The sequence below is a fragment of the Schistocerca piceifrons genome, chromosome 7 (assembly GCF_021461385.2).
Source record: "Schistocerca piceifrons isolate TAMUIC-IGC-003096 chromosome 7, iqSchPice1.1, whole genome shotgun sequence".
Taxonomy (NCBI): domain Eukaryota; kingdom Metazoa; phylum Arthropoda; class Insecta; order Orthoptera; family Acrididae; genus Schistocerca; species Schistocerca piceifrons.
The window spans coordinates 247,972,775-247,993,681 of record NC_060144.1 but is presented as its reverse complement, the minus strand read 5'-3'; positions in this window follow the sequence as shown (position 1 = coordinate 247,993,681).

Sequence of the window (20,907 nt, the reverse complement as noted above, 5' to 3'; positions counted from 1 at the left end):
CGATTTAGAGTGAATACTTACTTGTCATTCTTTAGTTTGTTGTGCCTCTCCTGGAGACAGTGTGTCGATTTTAACTGACAGGAAATGGGGACAAGCTAGGATTGACTGCCTTTGGAAGAAATGACGTAACGTACTAGACGACATTCTAGAAAATTTATTAATTAAAAACCGTGTTTATGAATTAAGCTGCTTGATTAGAAAGTATTTCTTGTAGATTACAGGAGCTTGGGACAGCCACTCCACTCGACGGATGGAGAGGAGAGTTAGGTTTGGCGCCGGCCGATGTGACCGAGCGGATCTAGGCGCCTTAGTCTGGAACCGCGTGACCGCTACAGTCGCAGGTTCGAATCCTGCCTCGGGCATGGATGTGCGTTATGTCCTCAGGTTAATTAGTTTTAAGTAGTTCGAAGTTCTAGGGGACTGATGACCTCAGATGTTAAGCCCCATAGAGCTCAGAGCCAGTAATGTTTAAAAGCATCTCTGTTCACAATACTACGCACAGATCTCGACATTTGAATCTGCTGATCACCTACAAATTCTGGTTCTGATGGTGTCACTGGATACTTCTGAACACGGATACAATGCACATCGCTGTCAATCTCGAAAACAAAAAGTACGAAAATTAAAATACGACCAAATACTTGAACGTTAAGTTTAATCCTGAGCAAACAGGAGAGAATATTGCTTAAGCCACTGCAATCTCATTGGGAGTGATGAGTTTCAATTCGTGTAACTACATAAATGCTTCCACATTTCGGTCAATTCTCGTCACACTGAAAGCACTATCACGCAGTTTTCAACCTGGTTGACATCTTTCACTCAAAGTGTCAATCCGGTTATAAATTAACATTTCTGTAGTAGACTGGATATGCGTGTTGGGAGGGGAACGTAGTTCCACTTTTATTCTCCAACGATACAACACAATGAAGAGTCTACGTTAATGACCGAATAATCTCCAGTTGCCCATGTATTTATCTGGTAACTGGTTACTTCCGTCCAAGTAGGGCTTTTGTGGAAGCACGAGGCCACCATACTGAACGAACTCGCCCACTGAGTCACACTTCCTGTATTGTCTGACACTTCCATCTTCAAGACGAACTTCTCGTAGTTTCATGTCCTTGTCAATGTATTTTATTGCCACGATAAACTCGCCAGTCTCGGTATACAGGAAACACACTAAGGTGTTCCGAAAATATAGGAGTAGCTAGATGTGTCTTACTGACAATCTTCACGAGACAGTACTGCCACCATTTACAAACTTCGTTTCCCTTCGCAAAACTGTCTGCACAAACTTCAAGCAATGAATTCTCTTCCCGTTGTGGCAAGTCGTTCGTTTCTTCAGACACTTGTTTCGGGTGCTCAGTCTACGCACTTTTTCCACCAAATCTAGCACCGGTTGAGTTATCATGTCTGCTAAAATACGTGTATTTGTTAAGTACTCTTATTAATTCCTACACAATCTGTGGCGTCTGACTTAGAGGAACCAGCTGACCTGTGTTGTTCTAACTAACTTCTCTCTCTCTCTCTCTCTCTCTCTCTCTCTCTCTCTCTCTCTCTCTGAAATAATTAAAGACAAGAGTAAGTTTTTCGTTCGAAAATCCCGATCACTGTCATCGCTACCTTCACTGCTACTGTCAATCTCAGTGGCACAAATGAAATCTCTTCCAAAAGGCACGCTAGAAGTCCCTCTTCTTTTATTCTGCGACAGTACAGCGCATTAAACTGGAAATCTAACAACCTGTAACAGCTACTCATGTTGCCCATAGAGCCGCATTGTTTCGGAAAGAACGACCGAAATAATTATGAAAATAAATACATTAATTGAATTATTATCGCAATACACAATGTATAAATTAGGACAGGATGCTTTTCTGTAGGTAATACATGCGTGAAACATACTTTAAAGAAATGAACTTTATCACAACTTGGAAACAAAGACAATCGTGCACTGCACACAGAAATTGCTCCTACATTTGCTTGTCTGACTGCTGAGATACGAAACATATGGAACTGTTCAAGCTGCAGACGCTACAGGGCAGCATCTACTGGAGACGTCAAGCATGGCTACAGATGTAGCTACTGTGGACATTCAACGAAAAGAGGAAATCCTAGGTGGCTTTGAACGGAAAAACATCGTCTGAAAGGCTTAAGGGGAGCCGGAGGAGCCTATGCTGCCCATGTTACAATCACTAAGTTTGAGGAACATTTATGAATAAACTACCAAATAGAAAACATTGAATTTTTTTTTTACATATAGAGTGGTTTAGTATTGCAGTTATGACAGAGAGATTTTGGAGTATCTTTTCTAGTTTCCTTCCATTTTTTTTATTAATGACCCAAATTTTTTTTTACAAATAATTGCTTTATAATTAAACTGAAATGAAACGACTGAACATATTGCCAAATGGCTGTGTTACAATGTAAGTTTGAGCACTAGGAGTGCTGTATAAAAATTTCATCTCTCTAGCTTGAGTGGATTTTGAGAAAATGTTCCTTATATTCGAAAAATTCTAATTTACGGGAAATGGCTATCAGAGTTTCTCAGTACATTCCTGCACTATAGGATGGATTATCAGGGTCTTCTTCTTCATCCTCCAAAAGCTTCCTCTTCTGTCTTCTTTTCTGGCCTGTTGTTCCATCATACGTCATATGCCATTCTCTTCTTTCTGCTCCTCTTATCCTTTCTCTGTCAATATTTCTTAGTGCTCGTACAGTGTTCACCCCAGCTGTAAATCCCAATGCCTTCAGAACTTCACACTTCACACTGTTCCCTTGGTTGTAGGTTGCTATTGCATCATAAATGTCAAAGTGCAGTGTTTTTATGCTTACAAACACCCTTTTAGGAATCACTTTCCAAATCAAATTGTTTACGCTCTCATTAGGATTCTACGTCTTTCCGTGTAGACATTTGTGTAACAATGCTGGCTGTGCTAAGTCATGAAAAATTGGTTTTATTGTTCCCTCCTGATTCTTGTACATACTGCGTATTACCCGCTTTACACAAGAAGTATAATACCACCAACAACAGGCGCAACATTAAACTAATTCGAAACGGTGAACAGCAAAGAGACGATGTTCCGCGCTCTTATTCATTGTAGTATCGCAACTTGGTATTAGTGTTAATTTTCTTTTCCCTACCTTCTTCCTCTTCTTATATACACGGTTACTAAAACGTGGCATCGTAACCACAACAAAAGTGTACGACAATATTAAATGGAGCAAGATGTTCGAAATTCTGAGGAAAATAGGAGTAAGCTGTAAGGAAATACGGGTAATATTTGTCAGAGAAAACAATGTAGCCAACCCTTGCACACTCGGTGTACGCGTAACATAAGGCGCTGTATGCGTAACAGGCCGAGAAAATCCCAAGCAGTTCGCCAGGAAGTCACGAGAGGGTGTTAGATGCACTCAGCGGCCGCCCATTTCCTCTGCAGGCGTGGGGGAAAATGGTAGTAACTCCACTTCTAGGGCAAGTAGAACAATAATTCAAAGTTTACATTAAAGAGGAATGTTCCAATTAATTTTCGGTAGCAAAAAAAAAATCGTAATTTTTTGAATCTGACCACCTCCGGCTCCCCTTAACGGACAACTGTATATATGGATGTATGGCTGTAACGAATGAAAGCACAAAGAAACGAATTTCACGCACTTTTATACGCTAACAACGAACATATGACAGCTTGTATCTCTGAGCCCTTGTCGACTTTACAACCTCCTCAATTGACACCGTAGTAGCGGACTAGCGCTAAGGACATTATCTGCCATTTATCAAAAGGGGCCGCGTGAAAAAAATGAAGTCCTTGCGGCTGCAGCGGTTGCCGTTCGACAGAAGCAAGAGCGAACCGGAGCAGGTTTATATCGCGCCCGGATGTAGGACCTTGAGTCGAGCAACTGAGGGCGTGTTCCGGAAAGCGGGCTGCAGTGGGACCGCTAGCACGGCGGCCTTCACCTATGGCGGCCACTTCGCGTGTAGCACACCAGTCGGGCGGAGCCGCCAATACCGCGGTGCCACAGCCAGCAATACAGCGCACCGCGAGTAAAGCGATCTATTAGTCAAGCGCACGCTCTACTGCGTTTTCCTTTTATTGCATGCACAGCGTATTCTGAGTCATCATCACTCTTCCGACTGGCTTGATGCGGCCCACCACGAATTCCTCTTCTGTACCAGCCTCTTCATCTCAGAGTAGGACCTGCAACCAACGTTCTCAATTACTTGCTGGATGTATTCCGATCTCTGTCTTCCTCTACAGTTTCTCCCGTCTACAGCTCCCTTTAGTACCATGGAAGTCATTCCCTTACATCTTAACAGATATCCTCTCATCCTGTTCCTTCTCCTTGTCAATGTTCTCCACATATTCCTTTCCTCTCAGATTCTGCCCAGAACATCTTATCAGTCCACCTAATTTCACAATTCCTCTGTAACACCGCAACTCAAATGCTTCTATTCTCTTCTGTTCCTGTTTTCCCGTTGTCCATGTTTCACAACTGTACAAAGCTGTGCTCCAAACGTACGCTCTCAGAAATTAGTAGTTAGAAAAGAGAAACTGTTAAGTGAAATTACCATCAGGCACTGAATATCCGTTCCTTATCCCTCCATAAGGGCACTGTGCTGCCCCTAAGGAAAGTAACTGTTTCTGAGTGTAGTAATCAAGTCAGACAATGTATACTGAGGTGACGAAGGTCATGGGACAGCGATACGCACATAATTATACAGATGGCCGTAGTATCGCGTACGCAAAGTATAGTAAGGCAGTGCATTACCGATGCTGTCGCTTGTACTCTGGTGATGCAAGTGAAAATGTTTCGGATGTTGTTATGGCCGTACGACCGTAACTAACAGACTTTGGACGCGGAATGATCGATGGATGGATGGATGGATGGATGGAGAGGGTTTTAAGGGCGCACGACGGCAAGGTCTTCAGCGCCCGCTCAGTAACAGATTGAGACGGGTGTCAAGAAAAGACTCGGAACAATAAGATAAAACAGAACGTATGACACAGGAAACAAGCTTGGAAAAATATGTGCCTATGGAGCTGGACGCATGGGATATTCCGTTTCGGAAATCGTTTGATCCACAGTGCCAAGAGTGCAGAAAATACCAAATTTCAGCCATCTTTCACCATGGACAACGCAGTGGCCGGCGGCCTTCACTTAACGACCAACAACAATGGTGCTTGTGTACATTTATCAGTGCTACCAGACGAGCCACACTGTGAGACAGTCACACAAATCAATGATGGACGCACAACGAACGTATCCGTCGAATCTGTATGTACAGAACAGGGAATCAGTGATCATAAGGCCGTTGCAGCATCCCTGAATATGGAAGTTAATAGGAATATAAAAAAAGGGAGGAAGGTTTATCTGTTTAGCAAGAGTAATAGAAGGCAGATTTCAGACTACCTAACAGATCAAAACGAAAATTTCTGTTCCGACGCTGACAATGTTGAGTGTTTATGGAAAAAGTTCAAGGCAATCGTAAAATGCGTTTTAGACAGGTACGTGCCGAGTAAAACTGTGAGGGACGGGAAAAACCCACCGTGGTACAACAACAAAGTTAGGAAACTACTGCGAAAGCAAAGAGAGCTTCACTCCAAGTTTAAACGCAGCCAAAACCTCTCAGACAAACAGAAGCTAAACGATGTCAAAGTTAGCGTAAGGAGGGCTATGCGTGAAGCGTTCATTGAATTCGAAAGTAAAATTCTATGTACCGACTTGACAGAAAATCCTAGGAAGTTCTGGTCTTACGTTAAATCAGTAAGTGGCTCGAAACAGCATATCCAGACACTACGGGATGATGATGGCATTGAAACAGAGGATGACACGCGTAAAGCTGAAATACTAAACACCTTTTTCCAAAGCTGTTTCACAGAGGAAGACCGCACTGCAGTTCCTTCTCTAAATCCTCGCACAAACGAAAAAATGGCTGACATCGAAATAAGTGTCCAAGGAATAGAAAAGCAACTGGAATCACTCAATAGAGGAAAGTCCACTGGACCTGACGGGATACCAATTCGATTCTACACAGAGTACGCGAAAGAACTTGCCCCCCTTCTAACAGCCGTGTACCGCAAGTCTCTAGAGGAACGGAGGGTTCCAAATGATTGGAAAAGAGCACAGATAGTCCCAGTCTTCAAGAAGGGTCGTCGAGCAGATGCGCAAAACTATAGACCTATATCTCTTACGTCGATCTCTTGTAGAATTTTAGAACATGTTTTTTGCTCGCGTATCATGTCATTTCTGGAAACCCAGAATCTACTATGTAGGAATCAACATGGATTCCGGAAACAGCGATCGTGTGAGACCCAACTCGCCTTATTTGTTCATGAGACCCAGAAAATATTAGATACAGGCTCCCAGGTAGATGCTATTTTTCTTGACTTCCGGAAGGCGTTCGATACAGTTCCGCACTGTCGCCTGATAAGCAAAGTAAGAGCCTACGGAATATCAGACCAGCTGTGTGGCTGGATTGAGGAGTTTTTGGCAAACAGAACACAGCATGTTGTTATCAATGGAGAGACGTCTACAGACGTTAAAGTAACCTCTGGCGTGCCACAGGGGAGTGTTATGGGACCATTGCTTTTCACAATATATATAAATGACTTAGTAGATAGTGTCGGAAGTTCCATGCGGCTTTTCGCAGATGATGCTGTAGTATACAGAGAAGTTGCTGCATTAGAAAATTGTAGCGAAATACAGGAAGATCTGCAGCGGATAGGCACTTGGTGCAGGGAGTGGCAACTGACCCTTAACATAGACAAATGTAATGTATTGCGAATACATAGAAAGAAGGATCCTTTATTGTATGATTATATGATAGCGGAACAAACACTGGTAGCAGTTACTTCAGTAAAATATCTGGGAGTATGCGTACGGAACGATTTGAAGTGGAATGATCATATAAAACTAATTGTTGGTAAGGCGGGTACCAGGTTGAGATTCATTGGGAGAGTGCTTAGAAAATGTAGTCCATCAACAAAGGAGGTGGCTTACAAAACACTCGTTCGACCTATACTTGAGTATTGCTCATCAGTGTGGGATCCGTACCAGGTCGGGTTGACGGAGGAGATAGAAAAGATCCAAAGAAGAGCGGCGCGTTTCGTCACCGGGTTATTTGGTAACCGTGATAGCGTTACGGAGATGTTTAATAAACTCAAGTGGCAGACTCTGCAAGAGAGGCGCTCTGCATCGCGGTGTAGCTTGCTCGCCAGGTTTCGAGAGGATGCGTTTCTGGATGAGGTATCGAATATATTGCTTCCCCCTACTTATACTTCCCGAGGAGATCACGAATGTAAAATTAGAGAGATTAGAGCGCGCACGGAGGCTTTCAGACAGTCGTTCTTCCCGCGAACCATACGCGACTGGAACAGGAAAGGGAGGTAATGACAGTGGCACGTAAGGTGCCCTCCGCCACACACCGTTGGGTGGCTTGCGGAGTATCAATGTAGATGTAGATGTAGACATTGCGAAGGAATTTTGCGTAAGTGGGCTATGGCAGCATACGAACCAAGCGAGGGCCTTTTGCTAACAGCCCGACATTGTTTGCGGCGCCTCTCCTGGACTTGTGACCATATCGGTTGGATTTTTGACGACTGGAAAACCGTGGCCTGATCAGGTGAGCTTTGATATCAGTTGGTGAGATAATGGTAGGGTTGTGTGTGGCACAGACCTCAAGGCCATGGACCCAGATTCTCAATTAGGGGAATATGCGGGCTAGTGGCGACTCCATAATGCGATGGGCGGGTTTACATTGACTGGACTGGGTCCTCTGGTCCAACTGAGCTGACCACTTACTGGAGATGAGATGGTAATGCTCGGCTATATGTAGACCATCTGCAATCATTCACGGACTTTATATTCCCAAACAACGATGGATTTTTAACTGATGACAATGTGCCATGTCACCAGGCCACAATTTTCAGCGTTTGGAGTGAAGAACATTGTGGACGATTCGAGCGAACTATTTGGCCATCCATCGAACATTTATGGGACATAATCGAGAGGTTATTTCGTCCACAGTATCCTGCACCGGCAATACTTCCTCTATTATGGACGGGTCTATAGGCAGCATGGCTCAGTATTTCTACAGGAGACTTCCTACGACTTGTTGAGTCTCTGCCACGCCGAGTTGCTGCACTTCGCCGAGCAAAAGGAGGTCCGACGCGATATTGGGAAGTATCCCATGACTGGTGACAGCTCGGTGTTAATCTGTTTATTGGAAATTTTAAGTGTCCCTCGTGGTTTGCACTTACGTCGAACGAAGTGACGACTTTTAAAGAACTTCACAATGTAATTTGGGCAAAATTTACGTCGAAACTGTTTAAACAGCTCAGAGGCAGAGTGCACACTAAGCTCTTTCCCTACTTCCCAAACTTTTTTCGCAAGCCAACATGACGGAGGTTTTCTCAACTGCAAGATCGATTCTGATACTATACTTTCATTTATTGTCTACGGAAGTATTTTTCACGTAATGTATGTTTATCTGATTTCTATGGCATAAATGCCGAAGTAGAGCTTATATTCCAAGGAGTGTTGTATTACCTGTACATGTACGTTTCATAGTGTTGTTTTATGCTATACCATTCTTAGTTTCGTACTTTACGTAGAAGTAGTGCTATCAGCCAGTAGGATAAATACTGCCTTTGCAATTAAAAACTATCACAGAGAGAATTGAAAGTGGATTTCAAAATTTGGATGGAGATGTGTTCGTGAAGGTAATTGTGGAAAAAAGTGATTTTTCGCAGTAATTTCCGGACTGTGACGTATGGGGCTGATTACGTGAGGTGCCTGAACTGGGCCCGTTTTGAGTGATTAGCGACGAGTGTAACAAATAGATAGTCTTTGACTGTAATGGGTTCGTGCAATAAGAACTCAATGAACTTTTCATCTGTGCATTATATTTCGAAAGTGTTCAACGGAGGGGAGTGTCGGTGAGATAAGAAGACCAGAAGAAACAAAAATGAACTAATGCCAAAAAATGGCTCCAAGCACTATGAGACTCAACATCTGAGGTCATCAGTCCCCTAGACTTAGAACTAACCAACCTAAGGACAACATACAAATCCATGACCGAGGCAGGATTCGAACTTGCGACCGTAGCAGCAGCGCGGTTCCGGACTGAGGCGCCTAGAACCGCTCGGCCAAAGGGGCCAGGGAACTAATGTCGACCAAGAAGGGAAGGAGGAGCCAGAGTCGTTTGGACTGTTATTGAAGTACTGTGGGCGAACGTAATATCTTGAGGGACAATGCCTGGCCACTTTAGCAGTCATTTACAAATGAACAGTTTTCTGCATCCATTTATTTTGCTACTGTACCTTCCGATGGTTCGCACCATCATCTTGAGGTGGACATTGTTTTGTTAAATAGCCTGTATTTGTGAAGAGCACATATGCCTTTTCACAGCAGCATGCAAGGGCAATGTTATTTATGGTAAGTCTTTTTCTGATGATAAAAATGGATGTTTACAGAAGGCACTTTTGAAGTTAAAAATATTAATTAGTTTCAGTAAATTGTAAGGGGCAGCAGAGCCTTGAAGAAAGTCCGCGTATTGCTACTTTTTTTCATCAGGTGGAGAGGGCAAGTATGATCGTGCGTCTGTGCTCTTCACAGACACCAGCTAAGTAACTAAACAACTGTCCACCGCAAGACGACGGTGTGGACCATCGAAACTTGTTAACAGCGAAACAAGTGACTGACTCAGAAAAGTCTTTCATTTGTATTTATCAACTATTGCAGTCCTCATGATACTGTTCCTTGTAGATGAAATACTCATAACAGTCATATATTCGTCGGGGGAAAGGCGTAGGCGAACAGTGGTAGACGTAGGAACGTGTCTATGCAGGAGAGACTGTTACGTCCACTTTACTATCAAACGAACAAATTCGAATCTTCACAGGCAAGTCAGACCTATTATTCTAAGGGCACAGTATCATTACCGCTTCGGAAGTGTAACTTTTCTTCTGAAAGTGCACTTCGCCAACTAAAATAAGTAATCGTTAAAGTAAATAATTGCGTGGATGCACAATTATAAGGGTAACTTATAAGGGTAACAGTTTTTTGTGTGTGTGTGTGTGTGTGTGTGTGTGTGTGTGTGTGTGTGTGTGTGTGCGCGCGCGCGCGCTAAGACATATCTCGCTGTTTCCCATCCATATATATCCTATCGTAAGTGTTAAAGCATTTCGTGTCGCCGAAATGATGACAGAGCTGTATTTTGAGATCAAGAAACTCGCAGCTGATATATTTTTGAGAGGTGGAGGGGAGACAGTAAACAGTTATCAGTAATCAACAGTGAAAGCATTTGTGTGCAACAGTAAAAACTCAGACTACGCGTCGTATTACTAGATCACATATGCATGTAAGCCCATAAAAAACATCGGAAACGCCTTCCTGACACTTATTCACGAAAGCACTTTTAACATTTACTACTGGAAACAACTATTCCGTACACGACAGAAATCAGAACAAGAAGCAATCGTAAACAGTAGTCTGCTAATGTTTAGGAGCTATTAACACGGCGGCAGCTTCAAAGCAACGTACCGTGGAAGTCTATCTCCCTCCATTATATCTCTGCAGCACCGCTGCTGACTCCGTAAGAGCGATTATGTCTACGTCGATAATAGAGGAACGTTAGTAACGAAGCTGATTCCGTAACATGATAGATAATTTTTTTCTGTAGTCTTTAACAATGGTCGGCTTCTACACTCCAGTAAGAGTTGTCCATTATGTAGAGGCTTTAGTTGCAATTTAGAGAGCTTACGTTCCAAGAAGAACAGGCGAACACGTTACCTCCTTCCCCTAAGTCTCGAAAAATAATGACAAGAAAAGGTGGGCTTGCGGTGTGCACATGTAGGCAACCGATGTCCCATAGGAAGTAGTTTTAGTACGTTCTTATCTCAACGAGTTCTTTGATGAGAGAATCCCAGTAAGCACGTGCATGGGATACGATTTAGTGTTTCGTCGAACATAGTCATAATTTTGTTTATGAAATTTTTCATCAGCAGATTTTTATAAATCTTGGAATTCAATTTAGCGTCAATGCTCTGTGCAGCTATTTGAAATCGTACGTATAGAGTGAAACTGAACTGCTACCGCTTTAACAACGTACTTCACAAATTCCAGTAATACTGAGACTAAGACCACATTTCAATGGATGCAGCGTCTCTTTCCTTGAATGATTGGGAAGCGGTTCTAATGGTTTGGCTGACAGGGGCTCTGCGTATTTTATTTGATATAGCTCCGAAGAAAAGGAGTACTACACGCTGATAACCTCTTGATGACAATACTTAAAACATGTTTTCGTTTCTTTAGTATCTCATTCACTGTAATCGTTCTTCACTAAAATCTTTTTGATGTGTTTGATCTCTGAAGCCAAGTGGCCCTGACAAGAAATAGTTTTAGTTCTATTAGCTTTTCAAAAACAATTCTATTTCTGGCTGGATGATGGTATTTTCGTGCCTGAGATGTGAGTCAGTGTGTATTGCCTTATCGTTGCCCCGGTGTTACGGCCGTTCGAAAAGTTTGCGTTTGAGAACGTTGCCGCAGCGTATGTTTAACGTAGTGAGATGGCGATACAGGTAAGCAAGCACCGGCTTGTGGCATTCCTGTCTTTCCGACGTACCATACGTGCGGCAGATACGTATACCGGTACGTAAACTACGTAGACGTTCTTACCAAATGCGTCCAAACAGGACCAACATGCTGTTATTCTTTTCTTGGCTGCAGAAGGGCGAACACTGATAACCATCCATCAGAAAATGAACAATACGGCGTGCAGTTAAGTCTGGGGAAACCGACAGGGATGCTGCTTTTTCACGATAACGCACTTCCCCCTATCGCTAATGTCATAACGCAGTAGTCACGAGAATTCAATTGTGAGACACTGCAGCAGTCGTCCTATAGTCCTGTTCTCTCCCCATGCGATTATCACGCCTTCGGTCCATTAAAGAAGGTCTTCAGGTATCTACGATTCCTGTCGGACGAGAATGAGCAGTAGATACTGACTACTTCACGCAGCAGGACACAGTATTTTACCAAAATGGGCATCATCAACCAAACGCGTTGGTGGGATGATTGCATCTATACTTAAGGCAATATTGCCTCATTGGTATACCTGGGATATCCTGGACTCTACGGCCTTCGAACAGGAACTCTTTAAGCATTTTCAACAACGAACTGTGTTTCGAAGATCCCTGAGAAAATGGAATGTGTGCTATACGACTGGCAGTACGTGTCCAGACCATGACAGCGCATAAACGAGGCAATTAACGGTGGAATCGTCAAAACGGAGATTGGAGCATGAGTAAACTGATGATACAAGAAACTAATCTCGCTTGAGTTCACGGGATTACTGTCGACACATGCTTCTTGACGGAAGCCCGTGCATTCACAGCCAAGTTGTAGAAAGACACTCAAAATGAATGCGCGCTCGGAGCATCACGTTTACGTTGCAAATCGAAGTGATGATGTTAGTTCCCACAGGTACAGGAGTAAGCAAGAACTCATGTGAGACTTTCCGAAGATTAATTTGGGTCAGACAACAACCTCATGGGTGTCGTCCACATCAAACTGCTCTGCTCTATCAATTTGGCGTCGGTGAGTATATCCGCCGCATGGACTGACCAAAGGTTTGAGGTAGATCTGGGACATATTGAAAATGAAAAGCGGCCCATTGGACATTACTTTGTCTTATTCCAGATCTCCTCACACCTCTTTTTCAGGAACTGGATGCAGCGCTGGTTCAGCTATTGTACCATCTCAAACATAATCCATGTTTCGTCGCTGCTAAGCATGTACGTTAGCGAAGATCAACTAAATCCTCTTGACAGCTGTTTTCTTGTATTGTTTAGCAACCGATTTCTCGATTTTGTTTCTTTCTTTAAAATTAGAACCTTCGAATCCGTAACATTCTATTTTAGGGACATATCTTATTCTGGAACTTTGGACGAATTATTCTCGTCTTTCTGTTATTCTAAACCTGTGGTAACGGATAATTACTACACCAATGGCATCAAAGGAGTATTATGCATGTGGTGAAACCTGAATCCTGGAAAACTGACGTCACCGGGATACTCTGATGCTTTGTAGCTGTCACCTGGCAGGCGACAGCAGGGAACGGCCGGAGCGTTTCACCGGTAGGCCACCATTACCACCTGCGGCAGCGACACGTACACATTATACCAAGCCCCAGGGGGCAGATTGCTCGCGTTTAGTGGGCGCTAATGGAAAAGCCTTCAGGCGCTATAGGTAACTAACTGCCAGTCTTCAGCCTAACACTAACTCACGTGAAGTAGGCTCTTTCACTCATGCTAGACCCCAAATGTTGCGGCTTCGTGCGTGTGGGTTTGCTTCGGTTTTTTACCTACAAGAGGCTAGGAAGTCTCTTTACACACGCAAATGTAAGGTTGGTGACTAAGTTTTTAGCGTTTTCGTTTTGCATGTTTGCATTCCAGTTGCGATTGGTTTATTAATAGATCGTTTGTTATTTCTAGTTCATCGTTGCTACATGATGACGGCAAGGAAATAGTTTTCTCGTTTTGATGAGTATGATTTTGAGACTAGTGTCGCTCCACATTCAGAAAGTCCTTTGGTGTTTGATGAAGATCGATTGGACGCATTAATCCACGTCAAAATAATTGAGAACTGACAAATGTGATGAACTGTGATCATTTCACCATCGTATATTTGAGTACGATGGGAAAGGTGTATACGTACCGCATGCTCTAAACCAAAAATAACAAAAATCAGCGAGTGGCCATATGTGTATCCCTGCTTGTCCGTCATCAGTTGGTTCGTGAACACCGACCGTTCCTACCCTCTACAGTTAAAGATTATGAGAAATTGTGTCTTGATGCTGATATAAGAAAGGAATGGTTGAGCCCAAAAAAAAAAAGCCGTAACTCGTCATAGAATACTTGCGTGCATCCACAAAAGATTATGTTACGCATCTGGTGGAACAACAAAGGTTTAGTGTATTACGAATTGCTTCCCCGAGATGTAACCATCACTGCCGATATTTATTGTCAACAACTGAGACATCTTGCAGATGCAGTCCAAGAAAGACGACCAGGAATTTTGGGTCGTGCTATGCTATTCCACTACTCTCGCGAGAAACACTACGTAGGAGTTAGGATGGGAGTCATTCCGCACGCACCTTATTTACCTTATCTTGCGCCCTCTCACTTATTCCGCTCTCTATTGAGCAACCTTCAAGGAACTTCCTTTCCGGATGAAAATGCGCTGTGAACATGGCTCGTCGAGTTCTTCGCCTCAAAACCACACTATTTCTACAGTAGACTGTTGTAAAATAGCGAAGGGGACTGTATTATTGACGACTGAAATCTGTGTTATGTGTATCTTTTGTGTTTATTAAACTTATGGAAAAACGCTAAGAACAACTTATATGCAACAAACTATATTTCACTATAACGTAAATAACATTTACAGATATTTGTCCGAAATTCCAGATGTGCACTACCATTATCCTTGCACAGCCTGAATAGATTTTCCAGATCTATTAAAAATTATAGTAACAATTGAGAAAATTAACTATAAGAATGAGTTTTTCTAAACGTGAAGTTTAAAATGCAACAACTCCAATTTTTTCATAAATTAAATAAATTCTAGGGTCTCATACGCCTGTATGTATGGTTCGTATGCTGTGCAAAATTCATCGAAGAATGTCCGTTACTTACGAGGGAAAGTACCTATAGAAATAAATGCAGCCAACAGTAAGGGAAAAATGATGAAATTTCACATTTAAAAAAATTAGTTTGTTATATTTTTGAACTTCCACTGCTATGGTTATGAATCCTGAATCCTTCGTAGTCATACTGACAATGTTTTATAAATTTATTTGTAGAAGTATGGACAGTGGAAATTAAAATGTCCTGTGTTGCCTCTCCTGTTCCATGTCAGCCCGTTTGACATCCTACACCGTCAAGGCGGCTCCAAAGTTTGCACAACCCTCTGAACGCACTGATGTAACTTACGCATGTTACATGGGCGAATACTTTACAGAATATTCTGCCTTTAGTATGACACGTACAATGTTTTTACAACAGCGAGCAAACAGCGTGTTTCACATAACTCAAATTTCTGGTGTCGCTTGTAAAAACGCTGTAGGCTCCGCGTTTGGGATTTCCGGAGATTGTGTTAAACGCGGCTATGCCAGTGGAAAGCCTCTAGAATGAACATGAACATAGGGGCTGTTTTAACGTAATTCTCTTCAGAAAAAATTCTCAGAATCGAAAATGATGTCTAGTATTATTCCTTCGCTCACCGGCGGGAAGAACAAACCTGATTGACTATGATCAATACCAATTAACTTTGAAACGGTGCAACATCCTGAATGCTTTTCGTAACAATTATTTCTTAGCACAACCTACCCTCCAACTGTCTTACAAGCTTTTCAGACTGTTTGTGACCCCCTGCGTGTAATTATGGAATCTCTCCCGATTTCATGGCAGTTTTTCATCCGAGTATGCCTCACAGGCGATAGACTTTTGACTTTGCACTCTAAAGCTTGTCTCTCACAGGATCTCTTCCTGCGTTTACTACTCACGAGACCTATGGCATAAGGCATCAAAGCGTTAAGGCGGCGCCAGATGACGTCTATTCCGGACGTAATTAGTTGCATGTGATGGTGGTGCTGCTCTGAACTTTCCCGTACGTTATGTTGTTTCCATTGTTCCTTACTGTAGGACAAAAAAGGACTTTGGCTAGAAACGTAAACTTTTCTATTGTCTTCAACACACAGAACTGACACTTAACTTCCACCTGTCAGTTCGCCGACTGTTTACATCTTCCAGCAGAAAGAGGTACGTAGCAACTGATCATTTTCGAAGTCTGACCATCTGGAAATAGTGTATCAAACATGTGAATACTCAACAGTCACATATGCACAGTAAGTTAACGCACTGTTTCTTCCATGTGGAAACTAATACGCAATCTTTCCTCAGAAGCACGGAGACCACATTTATTACTACATCCAGACACCATATAACTGTGTGTAATACACTGTATCAATCCGCTTATGAATTCCACTCTGAATGGCCACGGCTACAAGTTTCTACATCAGTTTGAATGCGACACTAAGAGTTCAACAAACGTTGCTGCTTACAGGTAACTGCTTTATTTCGTTCATTACCAGAAATCTTTACCATTTCTTGACTTATGACATTTTCACGATTACGAACTATGTTTACAGTAGTGTTGACGTCATTAACATCAGTAAGCCCAGACACTTCGAAGAAATGCGCACTTAGCGTCACTCGCAATTCAGTGTCATCGTCTCTTTCGCAATTGCGAATTAATTATACAGGTGTTCCGAAAAGACTCGCCGATTTGATAAGGCTGTACCGGAGATAGAAACGTGCAGTTAAATTTTAACTTACGCATCGAAACCGAATGTTTACTATGTAGCCAGTTGCAAGTTGTAGACCTTTGGTGCAACTAGATACTAAGTTCGCTCCCTGGTGTGCGTTTAGTAGAGACGGTGCATGTAAAGCAACTAACCCATTTCTTGCTTTCTCCTGTCAAAAGGTACAGTTCAGTTACAACTGTAGCCGTTTGGTCTGGTGCACGACACTGTATCATCCGCTGTTCTAAGCAGTCGACGATGGCACGAGAAATCTAAAAAAAATAAAAACACTCCGTTGTTATCGGTATGTAAGAAGGAAATTTCGTTTTTCAACAGGAAGCAGCACTACCGCGACGGCTCTGCAAGTAAGAATACCGGAACGCTGGCGAACCGATGACTCAATGCACAATTTGGCTTTTTTCCGGGGAAGCGATTGTGAACACTTCGTCTACGAGACTCTCCTTTGGATCACTCTGATGCCGCATAGTAAGAACATTGGATGCAGAAAGTCCAGGCATGTTCGCTGAAGCATGTTACGAGTTTGACTATCTGCTATATGTCTGTCGTGACTTGTAGAGGGCACATTCAGTATCTGTGAAACGCAGATCAAATTTGATCGGAAGTGTTATTCCGGAGTACCCCAAGGTCGTATGCTTGTAAATGAGACTCTTGTAAAACTGGATGGTTATTTTTAAAATAAAAGCTTTGTACACCTACGTGTTAAAAATAGCCCCGTCTTTCTACGTTGTATAGTCTTGTGAAATCAGACAGATATTTTTGGAACACCCTGTGAGGAAGGAAGGTCTCCATTACGATGGATTTCAACATTGGTCAGCCCTCCACTAGCAATGTTAAGTCGAAACTTTAATTTCGATATTGACTCGCTGTCTGCGGATTGTACAACCCGGTACTGACATGGAAATTTGTGTCGGACCGGCACTCGAACCTGGTTTTCCTCAAGCATCGCTGGCGGTCACCTTAATCACTTGGGCTTTCCGTGCACGCTCCCCAGACTGACCCGGACTTCGACATGTGACACTGTCTACATCCTTATTTAGACGAACACTAAGAATCACCCAATGCTCGAAACATTATTTGGATTCCTTCAACAGGATACATCCTCATATGATCGTAGAGAATGTGACGTACGAAAGTTTGGTCCGCCTGGGTGGAGTGTGCACAGATAGCCGAAGTGATTAAAGTGACCACTTACGATAAGTGGAAAATCCTTGTCGTAGTCCCGGTCCGGTAACAATTTGTATGTGCCAATACTGCGTAGTATATTTAAGCGTTGCACAGCTGATGTCAAGGAATTCTCAGTCGGAGAATTAATTTAGAATTACTTTCTACAGCTGCAGATGGCCAATAGTGTTCATTCTTTTAGGCATGCGTGTAAAACAGGTGTAATTACAGTCATCACTTTTTATGTAAGGAGTAACTTGAGGGATGGTACTTCACCATAAATAGCCTACACACGAAAGTAACTGCCTTGTTTCATTTTTTAGCGGTTAGCTAATTCTCTTCTGTAAGACATTAGCAAGCTACGTCATACTATAAAAACTGTAATGCATGTAGTATGATATCTTCTACACACCTGTGTGGAGCAACCAATGCCCCTGTCAAGGGTTTCACACAACCGGCGTGGTAATGGGCTCAACTATCAAAGATATGGCGTCTAATCGTGTAAGGGAAACACGCGGCACTTACGTCAACACCAATGCATTGAAATACGTTAGTATCACTATTAAAAATGAGAACACACATGGCGTGGACAGAGTCTTAAAACAATGACGTGTCTTGAGACTACTGAAACACGAATGAATTACAGTCCACACCGTAACAAGGAAAATTACTGTGCATGTAAATTTCCGTGCCCTCCGTATTTCCTACAAGTGTGCTGAAAACAGCGACACTACACGGACATAAAATTACTTGTAATGGAAATACAACAACGCTGCACTGAACCTCGGTAGAGTAAAAGTAGTACTAGTAGTAGTAGTAGTAGTAGTAGTAGTAGTAGTGGTGGTGGGACGAAATTGAAAATACATAGGAAGGCGACCACTTCATGCCATCACCAACGGCACACCGCCAACGCAAATCTGTGGCGGCACGGGCATAAAACGATACGACGCAATAGCTAACATTTTGTAGGGACGTCTGACTACGTAAGTTCGACCTTGGTCACCTCGCCACAACGTGGGATAGCTACATCTGAAAGGCTTGCTCCGCCGCGAGGGGTAACCGATGATCTGTCTATTCCAACCGAATGGACATTACTGCAGTGGCGACACACACACACACACACACACACACACACACACACACACACACACACACACACACACACACACACCAGATCTGGGAATGATCATGACAAGCTGCATAGCGGGCGATGTGTGGCGGAACAACAGCCCGGAATTGTGGCAGCGAGGCGAGACCGGAGCCACGGGCACAATTTATTTTTACTACTTAAATAAAGAGTCCAAATAGAGCAGTAAAGTTTTATCCCCAGAGGCAGTCGCAGAGAAGTCGGGGAAGGCATTACTCGCCGCAGCTCGATGCGGGGAGGGGAGAAGTGGGGTCCGTCGGAGGCAGTGGAGCTCAGATGGCCGCCGGAGCGCTGTTAAAGCGCTCCGCAGTTCTTTCCTACCCTGAGTTTCGCGCAGAATGGCATCTGCGACGAAGGAAAGGTCCGACTGATCGGGACAACCTTGTCGAATCGCTGGCGCACGCACGTCTGTTACCACTTTAGCACGTTTTCCATATACGAAGGGCTTTATACGTATCAACATGACACTGAATTATATTCGCACTGTACCACAAATTAGAACATTCAGATTTGGCTGACGATATTGGGCACGAAGTTTACAATACTTGGTTGGAAATTACGTCGTATACTTCATTTCGTCAGCGTTTAAAGTCAGAAGTATTTCGGGGAAAGAAGAAACTAAACTTCGTCACGTGACAACGGATGGGAACGTTCGTGTCCTCATTTCGCACTAAATGGCTTCGTTATTCTGTAGAACGAGAGGCGTTCAACAAGCAGTGCAACGTGTTCCCTTTCTCTGGGAGTTTCGGTGGAAAAAAATGCGGAATTTGTTGTGGGACATCACGGAATATTCCCGCTTCAGCCCCTTGGCTTTCAAGAATTGCCGATAGGTGGCGGCGCTATACGTAGAGTGACACCTGTAACACAGGTACGTTCGAACAGAGTTGTCAACGAGTGGCTTATGGCGGAGACCAGAGCATCGCAGTTACTCATAGGTACTTTGACGATGTCTACGTGGACTTGGCATGTTGAGTCGTTGGGGGAGGAGTCTGTCACTATCGCAACGAAGTCGCGCAAACCTGTCTGATCTCCCGTCTGCCAGCCGGGCGCACACAGCTGTGACTCATGCAATGTATGAACTTATGCGTGTTCGTCGCTTTAAAATGCAAACATACTACTACTACTACTACTACTACTACTACTACTACTACGCGACTACGCAAGGGCTCACTCAAGTCTGCGCACCAGAGAGGAGCTCACAGAATTTCGTTGGACTGTTCTTCCTCATCCACCGTACAGCCTGGAGCTAGCACCTTCCGACTTTCATCTGTTTGGCTCAATGGAAGAGGCACTTCGCAGGAAGTAGTACTTAGATGATGGGAACGTTGTTAATGCAGCAATACGTTGTCTCCGACGTCAACCAGTGGAGTGGTACCATGCGGGCATACAGGTCCTCCCAGTGAAGTGGTGTAAGGCCGTCGCATTCAACGGAGACTATGTTGAAAAATACGGTCTCTAGCCAAAAAAAAAAAAGTGTAATAATATAGTGTATAGGAATGCTAAATAAAATCTAACTGCTTTCAGGAAACTGCGTCTCGCATTACTTACTGAACACCCATCGTACTATACGCCAAACACCATTCATCGTGCACAGTGCCTGTTGCAGGTGTCTAACGGCTTCCAATGGCAATAAAGATTTGCTTGAATTACTGCCTACAGTTACTGGCCGGATTTAAAAATTTTAACTGCTGTCACAATCTACGCTTTGAGAGATATATTCTTATGTTAGATGTTTAACTTAGTAAGGCTATTATTTACGGCAGAGTAACGTCACACAAGTTCTGTAGACTATGACCATCCAGTGTTTGAGAATGAGAACACTTAGCGACTTCCAACAAATCTTACACAGAATTTCAAATATATTCTTAACTGTTTCTCTCTTTCACGCTGAAGGTCAAACAGATTAAGAAGTAATCATACGTTTGAACAATCTAACTCCTAGTTACAAAAGTGATCCACAGAATCGGGGTGGGGTGGGGAGCGGGTGGCTGGTACTAGTAGCTGCTGAACCTAGATATTGAAGCCGGCCGCAGTGGCCGAGTGGTTTTAGCCGCTTCAGACGAACCGCGCGACCGCTGTAGTCAAATGGTTCAAATGGCTCGCAGCACTATGGGACTTAACATCTATGGTCATCAGTCCCCTAGAACTTAGAACTACTTAAACCTAACTAACCTAAGGACAGCACACAACACCCAGCCATCACGAGGCAGAGAAAATCCCT